The sequence below is a fragment of the Stegostoma tigrinum genome, chromosome 12, assembly GCF_030684315.1.
Source record: "Stegostoma tigrinum isolate sSteTig4 chromosome 12, sSteTig4.hap1, whole genome shotgun sequence".
In the NCBI taxonomy this organism is placed as follows: Eukaryota; Metazoa; Chordata; class Chondrichthyes; order Orectolobiformes; family Stegostomatidae; genus Stegostoma; species Stegostoma tigrinum.
In genome coordinates, this window is record NC_081365.1 from 16,525,188 (window position 1) to 16,548,647 (window position 23,460).

The 23,460-nt window shown below is 44.5% G+C and overlaps 1 protein-coding gene across 1 annotated transcript in view; it reads left to right on the top strand.

Moving 5' to 3' along the window:
* Positions 1-23,460, top strand: part of LOC125457234 (cell adhesion molecule DSCAM) — a 612,502-nt gene that overhangs the window by 272,096 nt on the left and 316,946 nt on the right. The window lies entirely within an intron of this gene.

A 23,460-nucleotide genomic window follows, 5' to 3' on the forward strand; every position in this document is an offset into this window, starting at 1 on the left:
GCACCTATGTTCCTGTGTACCAAAGCTGTTTCCACTTCTTGGAGAACCTGCAGGGCAGGGCCACAAATATAAACTTTAAATAGAAGGAGGTGGGTGGGGGCTTTGGAAGAGCAAAGAACCAAAATAAACTGGTTACGCCAAATGTGCTGAAGTCCCAATACAATACTCAAAGCAACCTAATTGTTGGCTGATTTTTCTCAGGAAAGGGGCAGCAGTACAGCTAACGTTCAGTCCTCCTCTGATGTTTTCAGCACGAGTAGCATTTTGCAAGCAGCACAGGAGCTGAGTCACATTGAAGTCTGAGAGAATTGGCTCCAGATGTCCCCTATTTTATTTCCAATCTTTGCGAGAGCTGTGTTAAAAAAAAGACAATCCCACTCAGATAGCTGTTCTGAGAGACAAATGGTGTATGTGATCCTCCAGTTGCTAGTCTTGTTTGTCCAGTCATGAATCAGGCCGAGCAATGATGTCGACACCACTCTCATTTCCACCAACTGTACTGTTGTTGTAACTAAGCAGACAGCCTTCACCATATCGTTTTGTTTAATGAGTGGAACATTTCCGAGTGGCAGTAACCAACAGGGGCAAAGGATGTTTAACAGGCAGACTTTATTGAAACGATTTCTTCCTAGAAAAGAAAAGTAATTACACAAAAATAATCCTCACATGAATGTTGTATTAATCACTGTCACAAAAAAGAAATTAAAGGGGTATTCCCTATCGTTCTATTATCTCACAATGAAATTATTGGCTTTGTAGATGAAAGAGCAGCCGTTCATTTATTTAATGAAGACCGTTGTGTGCATCTCTCATTCTGCTGTTGCTTTCTCTCTTGCTGGTATTGTCTCATTCTCTCTCTCTCTCTTTCTGTTTGCACATTGTAAGGGCAATGTTTGTTGCTGCACAACCATATCTGGAATAAAACAAAATAGACTGGTGACCTGAATTGAAAAGAAAGTGCTGGAGAAACTCGGTCTCTTTACAGAGAGGAGCAGGGTTGACATTTGAAGTCTAAGTGGCTGTCTTTCTGAGAAACTTCGATTCGCTCTCTCTGCAGGTGCTGCCTGAATTTCTCCAGCACTTTCTGTTTTAGCAACCAAGGCTAAACTTGACGAGCTGTGAGCTCATAGGAAAAAAACGTCGGATGGAAAGAGGCTGCTCAGCCCATCACACCCTGTACTGGCTCCTCAATCGAGCAGCCATGCTTTGTTCCTACCAAAATCCTACCTCTCACCCCAACCACCGTATTTTGTCTTGACTTCTAGAATAACCTCATCCTTGAATGCCAATCCAAATTTCTTTTCAAGTGACTTTTGGAAATAGGTTCCACTCCCTTTTCAGGTAGAAGGTTCCAGATGCTGACAACAATTTGAAATCTCTGACCTCTGGTTCTTGACCCACTCACCAATTTTCCCCTACTTAGTTCATCAAAACCTTGCATCACCCTGAAACTTTTCATTCGGTGGCGAGTTAAGATCTACTGTTTAATGGAAAACATTCTGATTTTTTCCAATCGTTTCTTGAGACTGAAGTTCCTGATCTCTGGAAACATCCTAATGTCTCTCCCCTATATCTTTGCTAAAGTTTTTGTGTGCTCCCTTGAAGCACGTGTTCCCCAGAATTATCCACGGTAGTCTAGTTGAGGCGATACGACCTCCGAGGGTGGGATCTGGATGTGTTATGAGGATGAAATGGTAAATGAAGATCCTGATTAGTGAGTAGATGGTACAGTTGACATGTTTAGTCACTATCAGCAATGAGAAAAAGTAATGGAATATTGTACTCTATTGCTGGATCAATTAAAGTTGGTAAGAAGTATTCCTGAAACCTTACTGTCACTAGGAAGGGCAAATCTACACTCATGTCTAACCTTCTACCTAAGCTACATCTTCCTGTGCTGACCCTATATCCAGTCCACCTTGAGCACTGCACAGAAACATAAGTTCACAGGAAATAGGATCAGGAGCAGGCCTCATGACCCTTCGAGCCATTTGATACGTTCGTGGCTGATCATTCAACTCAGTACTTTATATTTCTTACGTGTCAGTGACTGAAAGCTGTTCTTGTTGTCCATTGATGAGGCTTGGGTGTTGTTGGAAAGGCCAACATTCAATGCCTGTGACTAATGGCCTTTTGAGAAGCTGGTGGGCGGCTGACATCTTGAATTGCTGCAGTCTGTGTGTTACACGAACCGCTACTGGCTACAGGGGAGCCACGTGACTTATATGTGCAAACAGAGAAGCAGCGATTCACCTCTGAGTCTGAATGATGCGTGACGCGACATCGGGCAACCTGGAGGCAATGGGTACTCTGCCTTCTGGAGTGCAAGGGTCATGGGGCTTGGGAGGTACTTGCGAGCAGAGTGAGTGCTGAAGTGGAAACAGGTTCCTGGAGTCATTTCATATACAATGGAATGCCTTGAGGAAGGGCACTGTCACTTTTTATCTGGATGGACGAGCTAAAATGGGTTGATTTGGCCTCCCTCATGCTGTATTTTTCTTGTGATCTTACCATCTACAAGCCTCTGATATGAGCACGCAAAGTGAAACCCTGGCTTGTTTCTGTGGAGCGGGTTTGCACGCTTGGCCTGTAATAGGATGAAACTAGATGGAAAATATCTGACTGGAGGCTATTTCATTGAGCTCCGTAATGTAGGCGAATGTTATAAAACGTTACCATCAGACATACTGGTGGAACAAATGTGTCCACTTCTCAGCGCAAACAGCCACTGGATGTGCAATTTTTCCAGAGACAAGTAATAGTTCAGAATATTCTGGAAGATGCAGTGTGACAAATACTGCATAATGTTTGCAAGAAGATGGATTTTCCTGTAAATCGCTGTGAAAATAAGCTGTGCCAGTCTAATCCTTGCCTCGTATTGCAGTGAATCTTTGATGTACCATCAAAACTAATAAAAACGCATCAGCCAACTCAACATCAATCAGGCCACAGATCCAATTTTTATTTATCCAAATCTTTCTCTTCCTGCCTTCTCTCTGAGTCTTTTGGCACTGATTATCATCCTTGCCTTTATCTCTCTTTCGCCTGCTTTCTTTATCTGTTTTTCTATTTTTCTCTTTCGGTCTTTCTCCCTCTCTTTCGTTGCCTTATCTTTCTTTCCTTCTTTGTCTCCCTTTTCTCTTGTTCTGGCAGTGCCTCGTTCTCTCACGTCATTCATTCTTTCTCTTTGTCACCTGACTTTCAAAGATGTGGCTTGAACATGTTGAGGTTCCAGAAGCTTTAGACTTTCTGGACACATCAGGCAATAGAGATAGAATTGTGCATAGGCTACAGGCTCCATGATGACCATCACTTCCTTATGTCATTTACTCCTGCCCTCATTTCCAAATAGCATTGAGCAGCATCTGTCAAATACATTCAGAAAGCTGCAGTAAAGCAAATCTCCATTGACTGAATGGATGTAGTAATTACAGAAGACTGCACATGCAGACACAAGCGATAATACTAAAATTAGGCTATGTGGCCCTTTGAATCTCTCTGCCAATCTCTAAGGTCATGGACAAGCGTGTAAGGTGGCGGCTAATATTCCACGCCACCTGCACCACCCCCACCCCTGGCTGAATAAACCACACCACATTATTTCCTATTCAGCTCATTATGAACTGAGAGGCAACCACGATCAAGATTCCCAGCCAATCACAGGCCTTGATACTGGCACCCCAGGTTGCCAGAAGCTGCTGACCCAATCAGAGGCTGGTGGCCTCTGGCCCTACAGTCCTTTAGTTCACTCCTACTTTTAGGGCATCTGGTGGCGAGAAGGTCGGAAGTGTTTGTGGTGGGTGGATGGGGTCAGGGTGTTCAGGGGTGTCACTGGCAAGGGCAGGGAGTAGCTTCCAGGGGCCACCTCCTTGGCTCCACCTATGCCTCCAATTTGACTCTGACTGGGACAATTAAAGGCACTTACACCACCACAATGTCATTATGATTTCCTTAGTTCAGAAACTAGTCAACTTTCTCACCTGCTGGTGAAAGCAGATGATTGAGGAGATGCAAGCTCGAGGTCCTTCAGTAGGGTCTTAACTGGTGGAAGTTCAAAAAGGTCGCCCCCTGGACCATTATACATAGAACTTATTAATGAGTTGCAAGGAAGGAGTGAATTACCCACACAATCCTGCCTCCTGATTTGTCTCAATGTGACTGGAAAAATCCAGTGTTAAATATCCTACAAGTAGTGACAGTATATACCCCCTTGTCCAATCTTCCTTGGTGATCTCGTGGTTAGGATTTGGCAGTCTCACTGCTGTTTCCTGGGTTCGATTCCCTGTTAGGAAATGAGGATTTAATGTTGCCCTATTTTGGTGCAGAGATGGTTGTCTGTATCCTTAGGCCGAGAGGCATTGTTTTAGGACCTGCCTGCCCCAGAGGTATGTAGTAGCATCTCTGAATAGGTTGCTTCGAAAAAGGGTTAACTAAAACAAAAATTAAAACTTTATCCATGCCCTTGTGTACCTGTTATCCAGCAGTATGTTTCAGGACTTTCAGTCAATACCACAAAAGTAGAAATGCATTAGCTCCCCCTCCAAACCAAATTTTAATTCCATTTGCTAAGTTTCCTTTGAAACTGTGTCTTTGTCGCAGCATCCCTCTGAGGCCTGGTTCTTTAAGTAATTTAGTCATTAAGTAAGTCAGTTTTCTATTCGGTTTTGATACAATATAAAACCCTGTTCTCCGATGTGATACCCATCCCCCTGCCGCAAAGAGAAAAGCAGCATTAACAAGCGCGTGGATTTAAGGGATGGTAACACTCATTGATGTGACTGTGGAACCCACTGGGCTTTTTATTGCCACGCATTCGTATTCAGGGCTCAGTAAGTTAGTTTGTATCTCAGCCATTGTTTACTGAATATGTTTCAGCTGACATGAAAAAAAAACGTTACTGTGTGCAATTTGAAAATGCTGCCAAATGTGAATCAGGGCGCTTCACATCAATTACATGGTCGAGCTGGCTGATTGGTGGCAGTGAATCGAATGAATTGACTTTAAGTATTTGGAGCTGCTGCAGTTTTTCAATACCTCACTCTCTCTCTCTCTTTCTCTCTTCCTTTATCGTTTTCTTGCTTGCTTTTCTCACCCTTTCGTTTTGTTCACTCCCTTTTACACATGCACTCCCAGTCTCGCTGTGTGGAAGTTTGAACGGGGAAGGTGGCAGGTGGGAGATTAGGGCATGGGCCGTTAGACCCATTTGGTTTGCCCCATTCAGAGTGGCCCTCAGAGTGTGAACTAACCTTAGGACGGAACCATGGATCAGATAGGAGCCAACAGTGGTTGGCCAACAGATAGTGACCAACAGCCAACATTATACTGGAAGAATTTTAGAAGGGCTAAATTGAAGTGTCAAGGCTCGCTGGAGGCCACAGGTAAGGGACAAAGATTTGCCCATAGGCTATCGACTCCATTATGATTATATTTCACAGGAGCTGCTGAATCATTTGAAAAGAGCAAAGACAAGTGCCAGCCTTGCCAACTCTTCATGCCCACTTCCATGGACTTAGGTTCAAGAAAGGTTAGTTGGGGAAAAGGCAGGATTGAGATCTGTCTTTAAGCTTGGGCTTCTTTCTAACACTGTTACATATTCAGACTTAATACTACAGTACATGATCTTCTAATCTCGCTGCTACCTTACTGAAAACCCCATTACCTAATACTAGTTGGACTACTCCACACCTTTCTCTGCATGTGTTTCTAATGGTCACATAGCTAGATCTTAACCTTGCTCTCCATGTGTCCCCATCCATCTCCTTAACTCTGTCCGCACTGTGCTATTTATGTCCAGTAAGGGACAGCACGGTGTTGTCACTGTGCCAGCATCCCAAAGCCTTTACGCAACAACTGGGAGTGAATGCAATGAAATGAAGGTATGATTCAGAGTGGTCAACCTTATGTGCCTGATGGAAACCAAATTGTTTGAATGGCTTATTTCTGAGCTGTTAGTACTGTGCAAACATTACAGTTCTGAGGACTAGAGGTACATAATTGATAATAACAAGGAATGTTAAGAGCGATCATCCATAAAGGGTTAGTCTGCAAATAGGCAACTCTATTAGAGAGAATCAATTGACTATGTATAGCTTGAAGATAACCACTTCACAAGGAGTGTAAGGAGAAGGCAGATCTCCATGAATCACTGCAGCCAAAATGGGGATTTGTATCAAAGTATCAAGACTATCAAGTCTGTCACTCCAGTGCAGTGGTGAGGCCCCATATGGCCTACTCAGTGGGTGTGAAAAATCCAACACTACTGTTACTTCCAGGCCCGTATTTATTTGACAATCAATATCTCCCGTCATTGTCAGATTGCTGTTTGGGGGAGTTTGGAGAGTTCATGTAGGATTCTGCAACTCTGCAGTAACCCTAAGTCCAACATTAACCATGTCATAGCGTGTCTACTTCACTAAAAAGTACTTCATTGGCTGTAAAGTAGTCTGGGCCATTTGGTGGACGTGAAAGTCACCACATAAATGCAAATATTGCCTTTGTTCCTCTTTGTAATATCATTAGCCAAATATAGATCTACTGACCTGGAGTCAATGCAGGATTGAAGAAATAAATTGGGGCCTTGATGTATTTTTATGGTAGACATGGCAATGACTGACACAGTTACTTTGATTCAGAAATGGAAACATAAGTGAATTAATATTGTTGAGGTGATTTGGTGCTCATGCATTAAGGCAAGATGTTGAGCAGAATGAAAGAGGTAAATTGTGCTCTAATTGGTACCTGTCAGAGGTGCGTGAGATCCTGATGCAGGGACTGTGTGCCAAAGGGAAGAACGTGCACATTCGCATTCAGCTGGTTCCAATTGCTGGCCCATACCTTTCCCTATGCCACCAGGAACGAGGGCACTGGGGCTCACTACTTTGCTATGGGCAGTACCCTCACTCCATGGAGTGCAGTATTCAGCTCCAAATAGGGGACACCTACCAACTGGGGAGGGCAACAGGGTTACACCTCTGGGGAGAGGGATACAGTTAGAAAAATTTCAGGAGCAGACTGTTTGAAATCAGCCAGAAGGACCCAGATAAGCATGTCACTTATCGGAAAAAGGATTGATTACCGGTATCAACTGAAGGAAAGACAAATGTTTGGATCAGTTTGCCATTTGGGAATGGGTAGAGGGAAAGAATGAAAAATGTTCAGGGTGCCATAGGAAGTCAGAATGTGAACATTGGGAACTTGGAGACAGCTTTGCCGGACCAAATAGTTTCTAACTGTCCTTGACCACTTAATGCTTTTGCTTTGTGCATGGAATATTTATTACCACAGGAGCACTGCATTCCTGAATTATTTTTCAAGTAACGTGAATGGAATAACTCTGGACAGCAATTTGTTTTGCTGTTGTGATCTAGTTACGAATGAAACAAGGAAAATTCGAGGGATCATTAAAATGCAACTCAACTACAAAAAGAAATTAATAAAGCTACTTCTCTCACTCTCTTTCTTGCTCATATGCCTACGCACACAGACACATACTATAGCACTCTCATCCGCCTGCTAGTGTCTACTTAGCTTGACCCCCATCTAACAGGAGATGGAAATTAGCCCTGACAGAACGAAAAGGGGAGTGATTTAATCACCACAGCAATGTCAATTCTGATTCTGCAGGTACATCAGCTGTCAAAGACTCTGGCAGTAAGTGAGGACTCCTGAAGGCTCCTTCTTCTTCTTCTGCACTCGAAACCAAAAATAGCCACAATTTTATATGAAACCCAAGGAGAGGAAGATTGATTGGGCTCAGCGCAAAGCAAGCAGTCATGTTGGAGCTCTGGTGCTCTGCTGCAGACAAAGAGAGACAGAGGGAGAAAAAAATAACCTTCAGGTGGAAGTGTTCCAAGGGGAAGAGGGAGAGAGGGAAAAATCACAGACTGCAGATTATCCCTCTTTAAAATAAGTAACGTCACCTCCAAAAGAAACTGATTGAAAATCGATAACTCACATTCTATAATCATCAGATATTATTGTAAATTGCCCTTACCACATCATCCTTTGTCAAAAATTCAGTGAGGATGCAGCTGACACTTCTTTTGTCAGTAGCAATAAGAAATGGTTATGACTAAAATTTCCCAAATGGTTCTGAAAGTCCAGCCTGGGATCACTGAATACTGTAATGAATGAGAAGGTTATTTAGCCTATTCTGTCCGTCCCAGCTCTCCGACGGAGTCCTTCAATCCCAGCCACCATCCCCCCTGCCCTTTCCCAGTGGCCTTATATGCGTTTTCTTTCTATTATGTTGGCATTGAGCAATACTTGAATGTGAAGACTTCACTTATTCCATTGTCTGTTATTTTAGCTGCAACAATTAATACAAATGGCACACATAACAACATTATAGAAAGTTTCAGAAGAGTGCTTTTAAACAGTCATCTACATGCACGCGTAATTTCACAGCCCTCATGCATTGCTTACATCGGGCCTGCCATCATCATTGTTCAATTTTATTTCTCGCATATAAGCTAAGGAGAGGCGAAAATGTCTATTGATAACAAATAATTGAGCTCAGTGTTGAAGGGGATTGTTACATATTGTCATTTCCAGTTGTAGCAAGGCCTCTAATCACCAATGACGTGTTGTGCCACTTGATATTCTGCTGTTGTTTGTCCTATGGTGTTATTTATTTCTTTTATGATCTGGCTGGTTGTATTTTATTGGGGTTGTTTCTCAGCTTCTGTTTGCATGGCTATCGATCATTTCAAGTTCAATCTCTTCGACAGGCCCTCATTATGCGACTGCGTTGAGCTGCCCTGTCCAAAGTTTGTTCCTATACTAGAAACAGAAAGAAAAAAAAAATCAATAGAAAAATAATGATGCAAACTAAAAGGGAGAAGGAGTGAAATAGAGTTATTTACTAATTACACACTTGCAAAACTGGCTTAACCTGGTGGTGTAAATTAAAATGAGTGCCAGAAATGGTTTAGAATTGACAAACTACAGGATTAGAATTTTAGTAATTTGCACTTGTAATTTAATTTAATGGCTTGAAATTCCAGCCTCTGTATCTGCAACTGAATTCCCAGCCTTCCTACCTGACCCGTGAAGCTACTTGACAGCTTGATATAATTTCTTTTTTCATTTGTTCTTTTGGTACAGTTGTATTGATCCCCATGTGTTTGTGACTGTGTGTGTGCATGTGTGTGTCTTTCTGCAACAAACACACTTGAGTGCACACGCATGCACACACAGACTCATGCATGCACACACGGACGCACGCACACGTGCGCGCATACCCACAGATACATGCGCGCACACACGCACACAGCATCAACACTTGCGGTTGGCCCTGGAAAGATATTGGTATGCTACCTTTCTGAATTGCTACAATCATGTCAGGCAGGTGCACCACAGTGCTGTTAGGACGGGAATTCCAGGATTTTAACCCTAGCGACAGCGAAAGAATGGAGGTATATGGACAAGCTCGAGCAGTGGGTGACTGGTGAATACCGCTTTACTTGTGAGAGTGCCTTTTTCAGATTACCACAAAATTATTACAGAAGTAAGTGCAAAATTGTAGAAGGAGGCCATTCTGATATTGGCCTGTGCAAATATGTGATTCTCCATGGTAATCTATTAGATATGTGTCGTCTTGTGTGCACATTTGTTCATCTATCTCTCTCCTCCCTTGCACCATAAACATTTCTCTACAACAAACACATCTGAAAACAGCCGCGAAATGGGACCATATAATCCCCTTTTTCTTTGTAATCTGATAGCCATTGTGCCTGCTATTTGCATCTAATTACACAGTGCATCATCCACGGACAGACGTGATTGAAATCTCAGACGACAATCATTCAAATTAAATAAATAGGTTAAACAAACTGAAATTATTCCTTTTATTGACTGAGCGATGAGGTGTTTAACATTGTCATATGATTATAGTCAACATAAATTAGAACAGAGCACTCAAACTCTATTCGTCTATCCTAGCAATTGAGTAAAATAGTTTCTTGGATTGAAAATAAAGGATGAGATCAAAGCTTGGAATATATTTATTTGTTCCTTTGAATATTGTCTTTGAAGCATTCCTTCACTGCTGTCAAGGTTTTATTGGAGCATTTTTCTTTGCAACTTTTTAATCTTCGTTTTCTGAAAGCATTCAAAGCCAACATCATTTTTAGTGTAAAGCTCACTCTGCATTTCCTCAACAATGTGTCTCTGTTCCAACCTGAGCAGTACTCCAGCTTTGAACATCTGGGGTTAGCTGTGTCCGGGTGGTAGCAGCTCCCCCTGAATCAGGACATTGAGGTGTATGTCTCACAGCAGAGGCATGAGACACTAATTGAACCTGGCAGCCCAGTCAGTACTGAGTGAGTGCTATAGTGCCAGTGCTGCAGTTTAGATAAATCACAAGTGGGCAAACTTTATCCCCCAATTTTTCATCCTTCATCTGACCGCACTTGAAACAGAATATCTGGTCATTAATACATTGCTGTTTATAAATGATCGTTTGGTAGGAAGGAACTTGGGTACTGCTGAGATAAGACACATTTTGTCAAAGTACTGCATCTTGGACCCGTCAGGACAATTCACAAGAATGCCAATTTACAGAGAAGATCAACATTTATACTTCATAAGAGTCAGGTGCTGATTGGTTGGCCACAGCACTGGATGGAGGTATTGCCATGCAAACGGCAGCACTTAATGATGATGTTTGACAGTTGACTGTTAGGCTTTGTGTAAAAAAAAGTCCTGAGGTGTGTAAAAAAGTACATCGACAACAATTTAGGACTGATATCTGGACTCACAGTGTGGTGCACAGCAAGTTATTTGCAGATAGAAAGAGCATGTGCAGGCGCTTTGCACATTTCAACTCAGTAAAACAGGTGACACCTATTTGTAGGTTCATTCCTAAAGGTAGTGAGTGTCAGTGATGTTGGGGAAGTCCTCCACAGAGTGGTGTTAAGTTGTTGTTGTCCACCATAGGCAGACAGGTCTGGTCTTTAGGCCAATAAGGATACCAGAGAAACAGGAAGGATGTTGTAGATGATTGAGGAGTATAGACCTCGGAAGTCACAGGATGAGGAGTAGATCTTTTAGGACAGAGATGAGGATGAATTTCTTCTTTCAATGAGTGGTGAGCCTATGGCATTCTCTGTCACAGGAAACCGTTGAGGCCAAGACATTGAAAACTTTCTTTTACAATGTAGACATAGTGCTTAGGACTAATGGGATCAAAGGATATGAGGAGAAAGTGGGAATAGGCTGCTGAGTTGGGAGATCAGCTGTGATCGTAGTAAGTGGTGGAGCAAGTTCAAAAGGTCGAATAGCCTACTGCTCCTATTTTCTATGTTTCTGTGGAGCATTGGCTGGTAAGCTGGCTCCAAACCAGCTAAACTAGTCCCTGCTGCATATGATAACCCAGTGACTGGCTGAAAACGACAGCTCAATCTCCTTTAATGATCCTTAACTAGCTGGCTCTGGTATCGATTATTTCTGGACAGGTAATCTTGCCATCCCTGTCACGTTCAATGGTTTAATTGATCTGGTAATTGATCAATACTTCATCGATGAAGCCTGGGGGTCAACTAAGAGCTAAAGTAATTACTGAACCCAGGGCCAGCCATACACAAGTGCGTATGCTCTTTGATTGGGAGATGGTGACAAAGCAGCAAATGTCAATAGACTCATAATCTAGCAGTTCAAGCTTCTGGGGACATAGGTTCAAATCCCACCTCAGCAGCTGGTGGAGTTTAAATTTAGTTAATTAAATATCTGAAATTCAAAGCTCATCTACTGTAACCAGGTAACCAATGTTGATTGGCATTAAACAAAATGTTTTAATAATGCCTTTTGGGAAAGGAAATCTGATTTTTAAAAAAAATTTACTCATAGGATGTGGTTGTCACTGGTCAGGGCACCACTTGCTGCCCATCCCTAGCTGCTGCCCTGAGAAGGTGGCAGTGAGCTGCCTTCTTGAACTGTGCAGCCCATGCGCTGAATGTAAACCCTCAATGTCATTAGGGAGGAAGTTCCCGACTTTTGACCTGGGGCACTGAAGCAACAGTGACCTATTTCCACATCGACGTGGTGAGTAGCTTGGAGGGGAACTTGCAGGGGATGGTATTCCCAAGAATCAGCTGCCTGTGCCTGTCTAAATGGGAGTGGTCATGGATTTGAAAGGTGGTCTCGGAGGTGGGTTTGTGCAGATGCTACCGAGTGCCGGTGGCGGAGGAACTGAATGTTTTTGGATGTGGTGCCAGTCGAGTGGCTGCTTTGCCCAGGATGGCGTCAAGCTTCTCGAGTGTTGAGAGATTTTGAAGTAGAGCTGCAGTTCTCCAGGGAAGGATGGAGTATTCCATCACACTCCTGACTTGTATCTTGCAGATAGGTGACAGGCTGTTGGGAGTCAGGAGCTGAGTTATTTGCTGCAGGATTCCCAGCCTCTGATCTGCTCTTGTAGTGACTGTATTTACATGACTAGTCTGGTTTTGGGTTCTGGTCAATAGTAACTCCTAGGATGCTGGAAGTGAGGGATTCAGAGGTGGTGGCACTATTGAATGTCAACAGTCGATGTTTGATCTCCAACCCCTAAGGCAGATAATGGTGGCAGGAGCACGACCACTTGAATATTTCCCTCCAAGACATGCTCCATTCAGACTTGGAACTTTATCACTGTTTCTTCACTGTCTCTGGGTTAACATCCTGGAAATTTCTCGCTTACAGCATAAATGGTTATACTCATACCCTATGGGCTGCAGTGGTTCAAGAAGGCAGCTCACTGCCACCTTCTTAAGGGCAGCTGGGGACAGGCAATTACTAGGCCCAGCCAGTAAGGCCAACATCACATAGATGTATAAAATGTACAGAGAAACGTTAGTGCACTCTGTGTATAACCTGCTGCATGTGCAGGAACCAGTGCCCACTCTGTAGTGCTTTGAGATAAACATGTATCAAAAATATACGATAAACCGATGTGATTCAATAATGTCCACCAGTGACCATCTGCATGCCACCTCAGTGAAAGTGGTCTGGGGATAGTGGGAGCTGCAGGTCCCATGTTTAGGCCAATGACACAAACTTTAGTGCCCTTGCCCCCCCCCCCCCACCACCCCTGGCCCAGTGAAGGCTTAGAATTGGGTTTCTGTATCTGAGCGTAATTTGTGGCTGAAATCTGGATTCACTCAGTCTGTACTCAAGGCAGCACTGGAACTACAAGGTTATGGGGAAATGGCAGGAGATGAGTGGTAGGTGACAGAATCAGTGCAGGCATGATAGACTAAATAACCTCCTTCTGCCTGGTCATACTTCTGTGATACAGCTTTCTCCTAGGTACACCTATGCTTTTGGGCAGCCTACATTTGAGGTGTTAAATTTCCCGTCTACATCAGGACGACAAGTCCCAATCTCTTCATTGAGATATTCTTTAAATCAATCATGAGACAGCTGTGAAGCAGCTGAGTCTTGAACTAAGGCCTCCTGGCTCAGAGGTAGTGACATTACCATTGTGCCACAAGAGCCCCAAGTCCTCTTCATTGACCAGTGCAGAGATTATGGGCTTCAACATTAGAATCTTATTGGACCCTATCATAAGGTTTGCAATAGCTGAAAGCAGGTTACACATTTGCAGCTTTTCTTTATTATTTGAGGTAGATGACGCTTTGATTAATGGACTCATTGAATTGCAAATAAAATGCCAGCCCATTCTGTCAAGAACCAGCACTAAATGCATAAAGTTGGATTTCTTGTAACAGTATTTCTTTTTGTTATTGACTAATTGGGTCAATTTGGAGTGTTCATTTGCAGCCTACGTACTCATGACGACAGCTGCCATTGGTTGAATCCCTTTCCTCTCCTGGCTACTCAAATGTGATTATCCAGCAAGGTAACCATAGAGGCCTGTGCTCACTCCTCTTTGGAATGTGCAGGAAGGACAGCTGTTGGGATTCCTCTTTCTGTGTAGAAGGAGCTCTGGTAAAGTTAGCCAAGGAGTCAAACCAGCATGTCAAGCTATGGGCAGTGTTTAACGGAGGTAATGGGCAACTCACCTATTAGTTATAGAGCTGGTGAGAGCCCTATGTCACCTCCTGCTAAATTACCTACAAGTCAAGCACTTAACTGGGCAGTGGCAGGCATTCCCAGGAATCAAGGGCCCTGTGACAGAGACTGTGCCTGCAGAGGGAGAGGCCATTCAGTTAGATGGTGGCATTGCCCAGTACCAACTCGAGGGGGTTGGCGGCTACTGGCCTTCCTGTTCTCATCGAAGATCCGGAATCACAGACACAGGTGAGTAATGGCTGGAAGTGAACCGGGGTCAGGTGGGGGTGGTGGGGGATGGATGTGATGTTGAGAAGTCACAAGGCAGGGCAAGGGTTTGTAATTTCTTTGCAGATCAGACTGATAAAAAGACATGTACCCCACATGGAGAATCAACGCAAACGATGCGGTTTGTCACCGTGTGTGTACAAAAACACAATTTACCACAAGAGGGTGCTATTCACAGAAGTGTTACAGTCCAGAAGGTGGCCATTTGGCCCATCATGCCTGTCCAGCTCTTCAAATGAGCATCATTGTCTCGTGCCTATCTCCTGCTTTCCCCGTATCTATAATGCACACTTTTTCTATCCAAATAATCGGTCAATGCCCTCTTGAGTGTTTTATGGGAGAGTTTGCGGCAAAGACAAGGACATAGCTGTCAACAGTCGTCACCCACCCGAACTTTCCCAATGTCAGGTCCTTCAGTCGGTCACTGAATGTCTGAAACAATGGGTCCCCTGGATGCCTGCAGGCCACACATATACAATTTACTTTCTGGCTCTCTACATGGCAAGTACCTACTTTCTGCAGGGTAAATGCCAACAGTGACGAGATGAGGCCATCTCCCATCATGGACATAACTAGGGGCCGAGGTTGGAGGGTGACAGAGGCCCCTATTGGCCTTGCCAAACCTTAACAGGGGTGGGGACATTGAATCCCACCCACTCTGTGGGATTTCCATTCTAATGAGGTAAGTAACAGGGCTCTTTTACTTGATACAAAAATGAAAAGACAGACATAAATTATTAAAAATGAGATAAGTGTGAGTATATTAAAAGCTATGATCACATTCAGCAGTGTGAGGCTAAGCTGATGATTGTCAAGAAGTGAAGCCATCACTCTTGAAATGAGGGTGAATTGGAAGCATTGTAATTAATATTAGACAGCACAGCTCTATAATGCTGAGAGTCATGGCCCTCCCAAATTAACCTTGAAATCAACAGTCATGCCATAGAGGATATGAATCATTACAATGAATGAATGAATGTGAGCATAGAACATTTAGGAAGTGATTAATTTTAACCAGGGGTAAATTGAAATATTTTAAGCAATAAAATTCCACAGTAATATTTTGATAAAACTATATTTACTATGAATATATTGAACTGGCAACTCACCGTGGTCATAGCAACAGGAAGGAATTAGACAGCTCTGCCCCCATTATGTAGCAGCTGGTTAGAGGCCCTGTTATGCATGCTGGGAGTTGTAGTCTAATTATAGGTCTTCAGGCTGAGGCCTGTAATTAGATTCCAATGCTCAGCATGCTCATTGGACTTCACCCGAGCAATAAAGGTGTCTTCCAGCTGAAAGAATTGCACACCAACTTGGGAAATAAGCTACTGCTTTAATGACACTTGATGTACCTCAGACATACTGATGCAGTCATTGCCTCTGCTTTCCCTCCGGTGGTTCAACATTAAAAATTGGCACTGTCTCTCTATCAAACAAAATTCAACGTCATTTTTTTAAAAGAATTGTGTTGACGGAATGTATCACTGGCAAGGACAACTTTTACTGCCCAGCCTTAAATTCTCTTGAAAGTGGCAGTGAGCGACAGTCTTAGCAACTGAGTGGGTTTTAGGTCATTTCAGGGACATAATTGTCAATTACATCACCATGTGTCAGGAGTCTCACATCAGTCAGATCGGGTACCTCTGAAGTAAAAGGCCAGGGGTCAAGCCCCACCTGTTCCCAGAGGTGGGTTGTAATGCATGTAAACAGTTTGATTAGCAATGTCTACATGCAGCAAGCCATTCATCCGATTGTGCTTGTCCTGTTCCAGAGAAAAGCCACCCATTTCTTTTCATAGTCTTTCTTTTGAGTCATGTTCCCTTTTGAAAATTATTATTGAATCTGCTTCCACCATACTTGGAGGATCTGTGTTCCAAATCATAACTGAAGTAACTCCACAGTGGCCAGTATCCTGTAACCAACTCAGCCTTCATTTACCCATGAACAGTCCTTCACTAAAGCACTGCCTCATATAGAATCAGGCACAAAACTGTCTCTATCTCTGAATCTCCCCTTTTTTAATCTCTCAGCCAGGGCTCCCTGATTTGACCAGATTAACAGCCCCAGTCAGGAAACTCATATGAGGCCTAGCTGGCTAACCTTGCTGTGATTACATTAACCACTCACTGTTTCAGAAACAAATTAATGACATCTCTCTCTTGATTCTGTTGCAAACCATCTGATATTTGTATTCCTGGATTTGAACCTCCTGCTGGAGGAGACTTGTTTCTCCCTAAATACTCTTTCTAAATTTTCATTGAGATTCCTCTCTTTCCAATGTGATTTTCTCCCTGAAGATCTACCCAACATTCATCATCTAGACTCCATGAGGGTGATAATCTATACCCATGTCTCTTGATAGTGCCAAGAAATTACAGCAAGAGACTGTAGCAGAGCAACTCAATTGATGACTCACCCTCAACTATTTCTTTGGAAGATGAAACTCTGAATCGGTGGTGTCAGAATGACTTGCCCTCCATTGTTATAAATGTATAACACTGTTAGGGTACAGTTTTTACTTTTGGTCACAGTCATGTTGACCAATTCTCATGAAACAAAGCCAAGGAGGTTTTGACTAGAGGAAGGGATTGGGAGGCAAGAATGTTCTGGAAATCATGATTCACCCTGTCACCGACATTTGCAGTGCACATGCTCACGTGAGCAGTTAAAAAAACAATCTGGCAGAGCAAGGAGGCAGTTTACCTCAGTCTGTCACAAACAGAACTGGTCATCATGCAGGACCAACAGACAATACACGGGGAAATCCCTTACAATATGGGATAGCCGTGGCCATCCTGGTAATTGTCTAGTGAGCGGGGGTCTATCCCTTGCCAACGTGGAAGTTGTCCAGTTGACTTGATCCAGTTTCTGTTTGGAGAAATGGTTTGAGCTACACCAGGCAGCTTTATTTGGTGAAACACAGTGGCTCAGTGGTTAGTACTGCTGCCTCACAGTGCTATGGGTTTGATTCAACCCTCGGGTGACTTTGTGGAGTTTGCACATTATCCCCTTAACTACGTTAGTGATGGCCACTTTTGGTGTACTGCGTAGAGGTCTGGGTGCCCTGCTACAGGAAGGGTATTATTGAATTGGAGAGCGTTCAGGAAGTATTTACCAGGATGTTGACAGGACTGAAGTATTTGAGTTATAACGGACAGATTGGATTGGGTGGGACTTTATTCGCTGGAGCATCGGAAGTTCAGGGACCGAATGGAGACCTATGGAAGAAAAACTTGTGGAATGTTCCAGTCAGTGTCCAGATTCTTACAGATAGTGGCGGCCCGTTTAGTTGCCTGGAGACAGCCCACTCAGAGGATTGGCTAAAATCCTACTGCCTGGCTGCTCAGAGAGCTCTCCCTGTGTTTTTAATTTGATGGGAATGCACTTCCTCGCAAATTAAGAAGGCATTGCCAGCAAGTGAATGTTTGCCCTTCCCTGATGTAGCTTTAGCTTCCGGAAACAGTTCTGATTTCTGCTTCCCACCCTGGAGGGACAATCTGGCTTTCATGTTGCTGCGTAAAATAAGATTATAAAAAATGCTGGACTTCACATTCTCCAATAGCTTTCATGATCCCTGGAGAGGTATTGAGTTGATTTAATTCTTGGTTGCTGAGTGAAAATGCAGAGGATTGAAAATAAAACAGTCGCTGAAATATTTAGGAGTGTTAATTTATTAGATAATCTCATATCTCAGGCTCGGATTGCAGCCCTTAATGGAGGCTATAAATGCAGAGTGGTGTTTGCACACATGAACTGGCCCAAGATCGGAATTTCACTGACTTTGGGAGTGGGAAAATGGTCCCAAAAGAAGGTTTCCATCAGCCCATGTTCTGAATATTTAATAATGCTATATTAGCAGATTCTTTCAACCATAAAGAAGGAATAGCAAATCAATTAGAGCAGAACTTGTGTGTGTGTGTGAGTGTGTGTGTGTGTGTGTGTGTGAGTATATATACCAATGCTCATAAAATAACATTTTAACCTCATATGACCTAAATATTTACTATATGCCATTAAGTAGTTTAAACAGGAGGTGATGACCTGATGGTGTTATGTGACCTATTCATGTAGAGACCCAGATAATGTTCTGGGGACCTGGGTTTGAATCCTGCCACAGCAGATCATAAAATTTGAATTTAAATCAAATCTGGAATTAAGATGATGGCCCCAACTGGTTTACTAATGTTCTTTAGGGAACAAAACTGCTGGCCTTACCTGGTCTGACCTACATGTGACTCCAGGCACACAACATTGCATCTGCCTCCTAACTGCGCTCAGGGCAAACAAAAATGGGCAAGAAATGTTGGCCTAGCATCACTAATCTTCATCCCATGAATGAATAATAAAAGTAATCAGAGAACACGGTTTATGTGGACCATATTTTCTTAAAGTCCCATTCACTGAAATGAAGACTTTATGTATCAGAGATAATAGGAACTGCAGAGGCTGGAGAATCTGAGATAACAAGGTGTGGAGCTGGATGAACACAGCAGGCCAAGCAGCATCAGAGGAGCAGGAAAGCTGACGTTTTGGGCCTAGACACTTCATCAGGAATTTCTGATGAAGTGTCTGGGCCTGAAACGTCAGCATTCCTGCTCCAAAGATGCTGCCTGGCCTGCTGTGTTCATCCAGCTCCACACCTTGTTATCCATGAAGACTTTATGTGTTTCTCCTGAGCTGAAGTTTTTGAACTTCACCTTCCCACCTTCTTGAAAATTAACAGGCTGAGCTTAGTTTGCTCAGCTCTGACAATCAGGACCAAGGTCTCCGTGTAATATTCAGAAAGGCCAATGTTGGCCTGATCAGCATCCTTTACCTTGACTGGTGCCCCAGCCACATTTTAACGTCCCCTCCCTAACACTGCTCTGACCAATTGCTGCATCCGCACCAACACTGACCTGAAATCTAAGGAGACCCAGGCAGATAGTTGAATTATAACATTCTCATTTCAATATAATTTATAAAAATTTGTTTTTGGGATCTGAGCATGCCTGGAAATATCGGCATTTATTGTCCATCACTCATCATCCTTGAGCATGTGGTGGCAAGGTGCCTACAACAGGCTGGCTTGCTGGTTCATTTCAGAGGACAACCACATTGCTGTGTGTCTGGAGTCATGTCGAGGCCAGACTAGGTAAAGATGGCAGATTCCCTTCCCTTAAGGATGCGAAGGTTCATAATCAGTATTAAGGAAACAAGCATTTATTTCTGAATTCAATTTAAATTTATATAACTGCTATGGGTAAATTGGAACTCACCTCTGCAGAGCATTTGTCGATGTCTCTGGATTACTGAGCCAGATGTTGCCATGCTAATGATTGTCCCCATAACTAAGTGTGGTGCGACAGGAAAGGTAGGGACTTCAGTGTGGAGAATGGAAGAAATTGTCAACCAGACTTGGCGCCCAATGAGTTAAATCTCTAATTTATCCTTCACAAATTAGGCTGAAGGTTCTTCCTGAGTGAAGCACCATCATGAATATTCATGTGAACTGCACTGGGGGCTTCAAGATAAGGCAGTTCTGTGCACAAGATAGGTCATCTCACCACAGACATCAGGGGTTTAATGAGTTGAATCTAACACGGGCCAATTAACCAGCACTTGCATTCACCGGAGTGGGAATCCATCAATTTCAGGGGAAATTGAGGTTGAAATGATGCATTGTTTGGGCACATGGTAAGACTGGAAATGATTGTTCACCCTGCAGATGTAATTTGAAGCTGGAAGCAGATGCAGGGAATTTTTTTCTCTCTCTCCCCTCCGTTCTCTTTTATGCATGTGCTGTCGATAAATACGCCGTTTACATAGAGTCCCTCTGGGCTTATTCAGCCAACTGCAGATTTTTCAGGGTTGCAAAGCAACATTTGCAACTGAAATCATTTAAAAAATAGACATGCAGTAAGGCAGATTAGAGATGTTAGCAGGAAGAGAGAAAGGACAGTACATTTCCCACCCCTAGACTTAACCACCATCTTCTCCCAACTAACAATATACAAGAACTTAATGCCTGGAAATGTTGCTGTGGAATGAGCCTATGTGAGCATGTGTTTGGCCTATCAGTTGAGATATTGGGTAAGATTTTCAGTTTTGTCTTGGGACACTGTTGTCAGCCTCAGGGGTTGGCCCCTATTCCCTAGGCTGTGTGGAATAGTCATCTGGTTGTGATTTTCCCTGAATTGGCCAATTAGTGTATTAGTAAAGAAAACGTATTAAGAGATATTGGCCAGGTATATGGAGTTAGACCACAGATCAGTCATAATCTCATTGAGTGACAATACAGGTTAGAGGGGCTGAATGGCCTACTCCTGTTTCTATACTCCTGTGTTCTTAATCTCACATAATGGCAGAAGAGGCTTGAGGGGGTCCTGTTCCTTTGTCCTAGTGGCCAGAAAACAGGTATGCCATGCAATTAAGACTTGAAATTGGGTTCTCACAGCTCGAGGGTTAAAAGGAGGCTATATCTTTCAAGAGCAGCACCTTTTCTTGAGCTATTGCACAAGGCCATTCAGCTCCTGCTCTCATTACATGCTGAGATCCAGCAGTGCATACCATCAACAAGAGGCCCTGCAGAAATTCACCAAAAGATCCTGAGGCAGCACCTTCCAAGCCCAAAACCATTGCCACCTTGAAGGACAAGGGCAGCAGATGCGTAGGCACACCACAGGTTCCCCTCCAAGCTACTCACCATCCTGATTTGGAAGTAGACCTCCGTTCCTCCAGTGGCATTGTGGGTCAACCTACAGCAGTTCAAGAAGGCAGCTCACCTCTGCGTTCTCAAGGTAAGTTCAGGATGGCCAATAAATACCGGCCCAGTCAGTGACACCCAAATCCCATAAATGAAAGAAGACAAAATTATGACATTGATAAGACATGATCTAGAATAGTGGAGCTGACGAGATAGGCTGAAGAGCCTGTTGTTAGCTTTTTGATTCTGTGCTCCGATGGACCTGAGTCCATATAGATAAGCTGCAGAGCTGGGCTGAGAGGTGGCAAATGGAGTTTAATGCGGACAAGTGTGAGGTGATGCACTTTGGTAGGAGTAACCGGAAGGCAAAGTTCTGGGCTAATGGTAAGATTCTTGGTAGTGTAGATGAGCAGAGAGATCTCGGTGTCCAGATACACAGATCCTTGAAAGTTGCCACCCAGGTTGACAGGGCTGTTAAGAAGGACGTCCAGTCCCCATACACCTGCATTCCGCATGCAGATGGCCTCAAGGCCCTCCGCTTCTTCCTGTCCCGCAGGCCCGACCAGTCCGCCTCCACCGACACCCTCAACCGCCTAGCCGAACTCGTCCTCACCCTCAACAACTTCTCTTTCGATTCCTCCCACCTCCTACAGACTAAGGGGGTGGCCATGGGCACCCGCATGAGCCCCAGCTATGCCTGCCTCTTTGTAGGCTACGTGGAACAGTCCCTCTTCCGCACCTACACAGGCCCCAAACCCCACCTCTTCCTCCGTTACATTGATGACTGTATCGGCACCGCCTCTTGCTCCCCAGAGGAGCTCGAACAGTTCATCCACTTCACCAACACCTTCCACCCCAACCTTCAGTTCACATGGGCCATCTCCAGCACTTCCCTCACCTTCCTGGATCTCTCAGTCTCCGTCTCAGGCAACCAGCTTGTAACTGATGTCCATTTCAAGCCCACCGACTCCCACAGCTACCTAGAATACACCTCCTCCCACCCACCCTCCTGCAAAAATTCCATCCCCTATTCCCAATTCCTCCGCCTCCGCCGCATCTGCTCCCACGATGAGGCATTCCACTCCCGCACATCCCAGATCTCCAAGTTCTTCAAGGACCGCAACTTTCCCCCCACAGTGGTCGAGAATGCCCTTGACCGCGTCTCCCGCATTTCCCGCAACACATCCCTCATACCCCGCCCCCGCCACAACCGCCCAAAGAGGATCCCCCTTGTTCTCACACACCACCCCACCAACCTCCGGATACAACGCATCATCCTCCGACACTTCCGCCATCTACAATCCGACCCCACCACCCAAGACATTTTTCCATCCCCACCCCTGTCTGCTTTCCAGAGAGACCACTCTCTCCGTGACTCCCTTGTTCGCTCCACACTGCCCTCCAACCCCACCACACCCGGCACCTTCCCCTGCAACCGCAGGAAATTCTACACTTGCCCCCACACCTCCTCCCTCACCCCCATCCCAGGCCCCAATATGACTTTCCACATTAAGCAGAGGTTCACCTGCACATCTGCCAATGTGGTATACTGCATCCACTGTACCCGGTGTGGCCTCCTCTACATTGGGGAAACCAAGCGGAGGCTTGGGGACCACTTTGCAGAACACCTCCGCTTGGTTCGCAATAAACAACTGCACCTCCCAGTCGCAAACCATTTCCACTCCCCCTCCTATTCTCTAGATGACATGTCCATCATGGGCCTCCTGCAGTGCCACAATGATGCCACCCGAAGTTTGCAGGAACAGCAACTCATATTCCGCCTGGGAACCCTGCAGCCCAATGGTATCAATGTGGACTTCACTAGCTTCAAAATCTCCCCTTCCCCCACCGCATCCCAAAACCAGCCCAGTTTGTCCCCTCCCCCCACTGCACGACACAACCAGCCCAGCTCTTCCCCTTCACCCACTGCATCCCAAAACCAGTCCAACCTGTCTCTGCCTCCCTAACCTGTTCTTCCTCTCACCCATCCCTTCCTCCCACCCCAAGCCGCACCCCCAGCTACCTACTAACCTCATCCCACCTCCTTGACCTGTCCGTCTTCCCTGGACTGACCTATCCCCTCCCTACCTCCCCACCTATACTCTCCTCTCCACCTATCTTCTTTTCTCTCCATCTTCGGTCCGCCTCCCCCTCTCTCCCTATTTATTCCAGAACCCTCACCCCATCCCCCTCTCTGATGAAGTGTCTAGGCCCGAAACGTCAGCTTTTGTGCTCCTGAGATGCTGCTTGGCCTGCTGTGTTCATCCAGCCTCACATTTTATTATCTTGGATTCTCCAGCATCTGCAGTTCCCATTATCACCGTGAGGAAGGCATACAGTTTTTTAGCTTTTATTAATAGAGGGATCAAGTTCCGGAACCAAGAGGCTATGCTGCAGCTGTACAAAACTCTGGTGCGGCCGTACTTGGAGTATTGTGTGCGGTTCTGGTCACCGCATTATAAGAAGGATGTGGAAGCTTTGGAAAGGGTGCAGAG